The sequence below is a fragment of the Xyrauchen texanus genome, chromosome 33 (assembly GCF_025860055.1).
Source record: "Xyrauchen texanus isolate HMW12.3.18 chromosome 33, RBS_HiC_50CHRs, whole genome shotgun sequence".
NCBI classification, from domain to species: Eukaryota; Metazoa; Chordata; class Actinopteri; order Cypriniformes; family Catostomidae; genus Xyrauchen; species Xyrauchen texanus.
In genome coordinates, this window is record NC_068308.1 from 31,877,106 (window position 1) to 31,884,623 (window position 7,518).

Here is a 7,518-nt window from a genome sequence, read left to right on the forward strand (position 1 = left end):
ATTGAAAAAGAGAAAAGTCAAAATCAAATCCGTTGTCATGGCAACTGATGTTCCTGCCCACACAAACAAATTCCCTACCCCGCATAGCTTCCATTGATCGATAGGATATTGTGAGGGTGGAACTAACCCAAAACAACCACTAACCTACATACCAGTCATGTACCATAGGCTATATGCCACATAAAGTGATCCAGCAGAGCATCCATCATCCTCTGAAGAGGAGGAGGAGCAGGAAACAGAAGAAAGACAATTCAGTTAAGGAAGATTAGAGGGTAGAAGGAGATCAAAAGAGGAAAATACAGAGAAGAGTCCACTATCAGACTATCAGACAAGGAAAGATGGCTTATTTGTTGGAGAATGGGCTGCTTGCTCAGGTCTACCTTCCGTTATTGCTGTTCCCATGTGTATCCTGTCCATGGAGGTAAGTGGACCTCTATGCCCAAACACTAAGACAATGTTTGGGCATAGTGTCAGAAGTAGAGGGGTGGTGCATGGAGATGCTCAAACTCTAACAGAGGCAACAGTACATAAAGTCCCTTATATTAGGAATTAAGGAGTGTGGATTCAAAGCAAGCCTGGAGTGGGGTAAAGTTGCATGTACATTTATGCATTCGGCAGACACTTTTATCCAAAGCGACTTACAGTGCACTTATTACAGGGACAATCCCCCCAGAGCAACCTGGAGTTAAGTGCCTTGCTAAAGGACACAATGGTGGTGGCCGTGGGGTTCGAACCAGCGACCTTCTGATTAACAGCCCTGTGCTTTAGCCCACTTCGCCACCACCAGTTGTTAATGATCAAAACTTTATTTAAAGGGAAGGGATAGTTCACCCAGAGTTCAAAATTCTTGTAGTTCCAAATCTGTATGACTTTCTGTTTTAGATTAAAGACAAAATTACATGTTAAGCAGAATTAAAGGCTCAACATTCACTTTCATTGTTTGAAAAAATACTAAATGGAAGTAATTGGTAACTGAGACTAACTGGCTGCATTACATCACCTTTTGTGTTCAACAGATGTGATGTGTTTCATCATAGATGTGATCGAGAGAGTGGTGGTGGTGTAGTGGTCTAACGCACATAATTTGTAATCAAAAGGTCACTGGTTTGATCCCCACAGCCACCACCATTGTGTCCTTGAGTAAGGCACTTAACTCCTGGTTGCTCCGGGGGGGATTGTCGCTGTAATAAGTGCACTGTAAGTCGCTTTGGATAAAAGTGTCTGCCAAATGCATAAATGTAAATACTCAGAGAAAACAAACATACTGAGACAAATTTTTCTTTAAATGCATTGTAAGTTTCTTTGGATAACCTCATCTGCATAAATGAAGAAATTAAATGGAACACAGCTAACATGTCTAACTGAATGAAAAAGTTATCTACAATCAAGCCTTTCCTTTGGTTCATATTTTTATGTATTATGTTACTAATGACCTGTTTTATGATTCACAATGGGTCATACATTTTGTGGTGAAAACTAATAAGAAACTAGAGCGCTATAAGCAGGTTGTTCACACGCACACACAACACCAATGTAAACAAATACATGCACACAAACGGATAATGGCATTTCCGAGAACTCTGAATGATACCAGCATTCAAGGAAATGCACAAGTAGATGTTTATGAGTTGGATGATCATTTTGAGGGTGCAGATCCACTTGCCCAGAGTCTGTTTAAACACAGTTTGTTTAAACAGACTTGTTCCCTTCTCAGTAAACAGGAAGGTTTTGTGGTCAAAACATTTCTAGGTGTAATTTTAACAATAGAAAATAGGAAACACTACAAATTTTAAATATATATATAATCAAACATAAAAAAGTGATTGTTTACTCCTGCATTTAGTGTTGTACAATAACAGTAATGCTCCTTAATATCTCTTTTAAATGAAACTCTCTTTGAAAGAAAAAAGTTTGCCGAGTTTGATTATCTGAGTATCTGATATATCTGGAACAAGGTTAGGCCTTGGTACCACATAGAACTGAGAAGTTTTCAATAGCAAAATGTCTATAATCCTAACAGACAAATATCAATACCATTCGGAGTATCAGGCCAGTTTCATATCATAAGCAAAACCGAAAGTGTGTAAGCACTGCGTATTTATTTCAGCACCCATATTAACAGATTACAGTATTCATACTGTCTGCGTTAGCAGCCCTGTGCTGCGTAGCAGAAGTGTAGCTGCAAATAGCATTTTGTTGAGTATATTTATTGCACACTGAACTCTGTGTATTACTGTCGTACTTAATATTTTTTTGGTCACACCCCCATTGGAATATAGGAAACATTTTACACTCCCCATAATATGATCGAAAAATAAAAAAACAATTGATTATTGATTGTTATTTTCTGTATACTGTCTGTGTTAACAAATTATTATATGAAAGGATTGTAATTGTGACAGTTCCAAAAGCACATAAAATCTGTCCATGTCATGCATGCACTATATTTCAAGTTTGTTCTCATCTTTGTTAAGCACAGGGCACCTGAAGAAAAAGGCAAAGGAGAAGAAATTGCATACAAACATCATTGGTTCTTACGTGTATTATCACTGCTGCACTGCTACGAGATTTGAGAATGGGGCAGTCTTTCTTTGATGTGGCCACACAAATTTAAAATATTTATGCATCCAAAACTTGAAAAAAAGTTGGATTTCTATGAATGCTACTCATTTTTAAGTTGACATGGTGTCTTAAAAAAGGTGGTGCTCATGTGCAAGACGTTGAAAACACAGTGATGTGATGCAACGGTCAAAGTTGTTTGTCTAGCACGATTTACATTTAAAAAAAAAAAAACAAGAACTGAAAAACATTGCAGATAGATGCAAAAATGCAACCTGTGTGAACATCCCCTGAGACTTACCAGCACTAGACATAAAGCATGGCATCTATTAGACTTCTTATGTCTCTCTCTGCAGGCTTGAGGGCAGAGGGACTGTCAGAGTGTACCACAGAAGTGATAAGTCACTCACATGGGCTGATGGCCATTCAAGATGGGTCTTCTGATGCTGGGATATAACAGTGACATTTCCCTATGTGTGGAAACAGTGGATGCAGATGAGGACAAGATGATCCAGGCCCACACACTGGTTCTGTCGCCGCAGAGCAGTGTTTGATGAGATGCTGAGAAAGCGTATTGGCAGCACGCTAGTGCTGCGCGAGATGGCAGAATGCACTGCTGTGTTTGATACATTTATCAGAAGACTACTAGGTGAGGGAACTAGATTACTAGATGAAAGAAGCACAACTCTATGGTGGTGTTTTTGCAAGGTCATTGGATTTACAATTCTCATTTTAAAGTATTTTGTTTGTTTCATATTTTATGGTAGACCTTATGGTAGCACCATCAGCTTGAGTTTTCATAAATCCATAATGGCAATATTTAGTGTAAAAGAAATAGTTCTACCTAAAATAAACATTCTATCATTTACTGTCCCCAACATCATTCCAAATCCATAATCGACTGTATTTTCTTTGAAACATAAATGGATAATTTTTGAAGAATCTCACACAGCTCTTTTCCATATAAAGTTCAAAGTGAACACAGCTTCCAAGCTCCAAAATGACTAAATAATAAATAAAAAATAATGATTCATAAAAGTAGTCCATATGAATTGTACAATATACTTCAAGTCTTCTAAAGCCATTACATATCTTTTTGTGAGGAACAGACTGAAATTAAGGTTGTTATTGACAGAAAATATCCCTCTCATCTGTAGCTCTCTATTCTAATTCTTCTTTCAGAATAGTTTACAATTTGAACGCAAATGTGAATGAGATTTCAGAGAATGGAAGATTATCAGTGAATAATGATTTAATTTTCGCTATGCTTCTAACAAAAAGCTTCAAAAGACTTTGAATATAGTGCATATTTCCTTTTAACTGACCCCTGAAAATTAGCTATGTAAAGATTCAAAATGTCTCCCTTTGTGTTTTACTGAAGGAAAAAAATTATTATGTTTTGAACAACATAAGTAAAAATATTTAAAACCTGTGAAACCTAAGGGTCCTCCAGAATCATGTAAGCACAATGTGACCACTAGTGATCTGCTAACCACAATTATGTAGATTTATTTTTAAATATTTATGTCAAACCCAGTGTTGTAAGTTGCAAGATGGGTGGGATGTTGCTGATGCAGTTTATAAAACATTTTAATCTCTATTAATTGTGCATACTGTATGAGGAAAAACCTACAGTGATGTACCATCCCCACATGTGATAGCCTCAAACATGTTGGGACATGATGAGTTATGAGAACATTCCCATCTCACATGTGGCTAAGAAGACTTCCTCTAAAGGCCACAGGTGGAACTGCAACCTTCCTGCTTTCACCTCAACATGAGATAAGATCAATGAGACAAAAAAGCAATGATTTAAAAAAATTAGCTCTCTGCTATTATGTAAGCCAGCTTTGTAATGAGAAGGACTGAACAGGGCAATGTTTCAGTGGTGACGTGTGGCTAGCGTGAGAAGGTGATTTGGATACAAGAGCACATAGGCCTACCGCCTACTCGCTTATTGAGAATGAGCCGAACATTTTGTTTAGGGTTTTATTTCCTTTATATTGATCCAAAGGATAAGACAACAAAGATACAATCAGGATTTTAAATATGGAAAACAAGATACATTTATACCACAAAAAGCTCCCTTAATTCAGAGAGATTATAGAAGTGATTTAGATTTTAAAAGAGAGAAAAAACCTTCATGTATTGTCATGATTACAAATTTGATTTGAATGGGACACGCCACACAGGATGTTGGGTTGGAATTTGATTTGGAATAACAGGAAGAGGAATTTACTAAATAAATAAAAATTCAAGTTACACAACATAAAAATTTAATTAATCCAACAGAAATTTTGCAATAAAACATACAAAATTACATACATTTTTGACAAAGTATGCCTATTTATTAATAGTCTATTGAAATATACTGTATGTAAGGGCCATTTTAAACATTAATTATTAATATCATCTAGTGAGTCTGGAAATACTCCATATGTTGTGTGTATGATAAAATTGTTGGGTGTTATCTGATTACAAAGTAATTAGCTAATGTAATCCAATTACAAAAAGCAGAGTAATGCATTACATTTTAAATTCTAGTAATCAAATTAAAGTTACTAAATAACTAAGATAATTACTTTTAAGGACATTACTTGGGTTAGACATATTTCTAAAATTATATGTATAATACAGCAGACAAAGTTTAAAATATGAATTCATATTCATTGTGTTTTTGTGATTGGAGGGTGTATGACATTATTTTGAATTTGTTGAGCGGCAAAGTAAAAATATTTCTCTTAAAAGTGTTTTGGAAGTTAACTTAATAGTAAAAGTAATTAGAAATGTGATTCAGTTTTTCAATGAAGTGATAGGTAAAGCAATCTGATTACAATTTTAAGTAATTTACCCAACACTGGTATGTTAGCATGTTTAAGTAATACATCAAATAAATTTGATACTGCAGTAATTTTAATTCTACTCACAATCCTGCAACTCGTTTGCTACCGCAGTTCAAATGTAGTAATTAAACCAGAATTTTAAGGCATTCTTAATTCAATTCTGAATAGCACACAAGATGCATTGTATAAAGGCATTGCTTTTCTCTTTCGTAGATATCTGTATTGTGGTGAGGTCTCCCTGCAGTTGGACCAGGCAACACCACTGCAAAACATCGCCACCAAGTATGGCATTTCTAGCCTCCAACAAGGACTAACCCAGTACATGAGCCACAACCTGGCCAGCTTTTCTCTGGGTGCTGGTCATATGGTGGGTTGGTACCATTATGCGACAATGGTTGAAGACATGGTGCTGAGAGACAACTGCCTTCAGTTTTTGTCATGGAATCTGTCATCTGTGCTTCAGAGTGCTGAATGGCCATCTGCTAGTGTGGAACTACTAATGACCCTGTTGCAGCGCTCTGACCTAGTACTGAAGTGTGAGCTGGAGCTTTTCGAGGCTCTTGAAATCTGGCTCACCCAGAATAACCCGGAAAGCCTGACAGCCGAGAACGCCCTTCGCCTGGTACGCTACGCTATGATCCCTCCGCACGAACTCTTTCGCCTGCAATGAATGTGATCTACTCTACATGTCGTACCAGTTCCGCTCGGCTTCGCCCCTTCAGCTGGCCAAGTTCTTCGATGTGAACTGCAGCCTATTTGTACCAGCAACTACCTCTCGCCCATGTGGGGGTCTCAATGGATCATTAGCAACCCAGCAAGGGATGACCACAGCACCATTTCCTAGACCCAGCTGGGTCCCAGCGGTTTTGACTCAAGGTAACGGGCTACTTGGAATGCCCTGTTCTCACCCTGTTGGCTCCCACTCAGCCTGCGGCCCTTGTACACCGAGCAGGGTGCCATGCAGCCACCACGACCAGACGGAGGAAGTGGCGTTGGCCACCCTCGTATTATCATAACGCCTGCTACTTCCAGTGTAGATTTTGCAGGCGTGAGCTTCCAAAAGACTGTACTCATCTCGACAAAGCAGCAGGGCAAACTCGTGGTGCGACATGCAGCTTTCACCAAAGCAAAGAGGAGGTGGCCGACTTCCTGGATGATGGGGACCTGCAGCATCACACTTCTGAGCACCTGGTGGATGGATCACTGTACTTGCACATTATTGTAAAGCCTATCTACCAGACTCTCATAGCAACAAAGCTAAAATGTAAAAGACAATCAAGTAGGAAGACACACAAATCATAATTTTAGGCTTCTAAAGTGTCATCTCCACTTTCCTTACACCCAAACTATATCCTATCCTACTTTAATGTACGCATTTCAATTTATTATAAAAATTCCATTACATTGAAATGTGTAATTTTCAACTAAATTAAATTAACAAAACTTGATTCATTTATTTTACTAAAGATTACTCAATTCATTTTGATGGAATTTTGTTATGGGGATAATGATTTTGTGATTGGTTACACTTTAAGACAAGGTTATAACATTACAACTAATAGCATTTAGCGCCCGCGCGCATGCTCGCTCGCACGCACGCACGCACACAAACACACACAGTTCCTATATTTGAGCATTTGCAATTTCCACATATATTCCACTGAACGAGGGAATGAGATGTAGTGTCCCTCTTGCTACAACACTGAACTACCCGCTGAAATGTCCCGCTGAGTGGTTGCGAGCCAGCTCCTTTAATACCTGTATGTCTGGGGGAGTTTCATGCAAATTCCACTCGCCAATTCCTATTGGCCTTTTCTGAGGTGTTTGGGGCTCCTGAGTGAGGACGAGATGCTGCGTAATTGCATTGGGACACGCCCTAAGTGTCACGTAGTCTGAAGCACTTGTACAATAATGGAAATGTATTAGCTGGTGGTGCTTAAGTGATGTCATAGGCTCCATATAAGCGCTCGCTTTGGAGCCATCGGGTCAGATTTTCTGCAGGAAGGCACAAGCCTATATAGCTGCTAGAGAGTATGGCCAGCTTATGTAGCATCTCGTTCCCACTCAGGGAACCAGGGTTATGTTTCACGAACTGAGACTTGCTCTTTTGTAGGAT

The 7,518-nt window shown here is 38.5% G+C and overlaps 1 pseudogene; it reads left to right on the forward strand.

Annotated features, from left to right (window-relative positions):
- Nucleotides 1–2,990: 2,990 nt before the first annotated feature.
- LOC127626705 (BTB/POZ domain-containing protein 17-like) lies at nt 2,991–7,214 on the forward strand (annotated as a pseudogene).
- Nucleotides 7,215–7,518: the final 304 nt, after the last annotated feature.